At 45.6% G+C, this 900-nt stretch overlaps 1 long non-coding RNA gene across 1 annotated transcript in view; it reads left to right on the top strand.

The window, feature by feature from the left end:
- The window catches only part of LOC109531881 (uncharacterized), a 21,481-nt gene extending 20,795 nt beyond the window's left edge, over positions 1-686 (top strand). The window contains exon 4 of the long non-coding RNA XR_002171268.1: positions 401-686. This is a non-coding gene — a long non-coding RNA (uncharacterized LOC109531881). The remainder of the gene's footprint in view (positions 1-400) is intronic.
- The last annotated feature ends 214 nt before the right edge of the window (positions 687-900 follow it).

Raw genomic sequence — 900 nt, 5'->3', positions numbered from 1 at the left:
CCCCCCCCCCCCGGCCCCCCAATAATTGCAACCAACAGCTTCAAATTGCCGCAAACGCAAAGTCATGGACTGACTATTAGCTGAGTCTCTGGCTTCCATCCACAAGCAGCTTTCTGGAATCCCGGCATTGCACGTGCGTGCATGTGGGATGGACAGTCATCGATCGCGCATGGTGTTGACGAACCGCTCGCAGCATTCGCCATCGACCGTAATTCTCTTCACGCTGTGATGACTCCACGCAGAAATCTGGTGGAGTGTGCATACCGGAGGCTTGAAACATGACCGCAAAGTAGAATGACTGCTTATGTTAAGCATCATTCAAGTGTGCTATCAGTGAGAGTGGCGGGTGATGACATTTTTGCGGGCCAAGATAAACTGTAAGTTGTGAAACTTTTGGCAGGAACTCCCAAAGCTCTCGCTTCTCATCGGCTTCGACCTGGTACAACTTATTTATGTTGATTACGGATTGCCGTTGTGACCCAACTAAGCTGTCGTCCTCTGATGAATCGCCCTGGAAAAGCCATCAGCCTTATCAGCTCCAAACGTAACACATGTAAAGAGAGGCACGAGGCTTTCAGGTGGAATTCTTGTCTGCCTTTGACCATATTGAGTTGCATGCTTTGGTGTTGCTGACACTGGACAGCACATTTCACGACAGAAGGCTTCGATAGTCTTTGAAAATATATTCTACCCTTCACTGATTTCACTCACCCTGTGCCAGGTGGAGCAAAGCAACCCCAGAAAATTTTAAAGTAACAAACAACAAAACAAAAAAAAACATTAATTCAGACAGTGGACAACGCATTTCGATCCAGAAGTCTTTAATAGTCGAAATTCACTCATTGTTTACATCAATTAAGGTTTACATAATTATTGGTAAATTACACAATTTGGGTAAGC

This window comes from Hippocampus comes, unplaced genomic scaffold, assembly GCF_001891065.2.
Source record: "Hippocampus comes isolate QL1 unplaced genomic scaffold, H_comes_QL1_v1.1 scaffold22, whole genome shotgun sequence".
Classification (NCBI taxonomy): domain Eukaryota; kingdom Metazoa; phylum Chordata; class Actinopteri; order Syngnathiformes; family Syngnathidae; genus Hippocampus; species Hippocampus comes.
The sequence above is the reverse complement of the archived record's forward strand: the minus strand, read 5'-3'. Positions and strand labels throughout refer to the sequence as shown.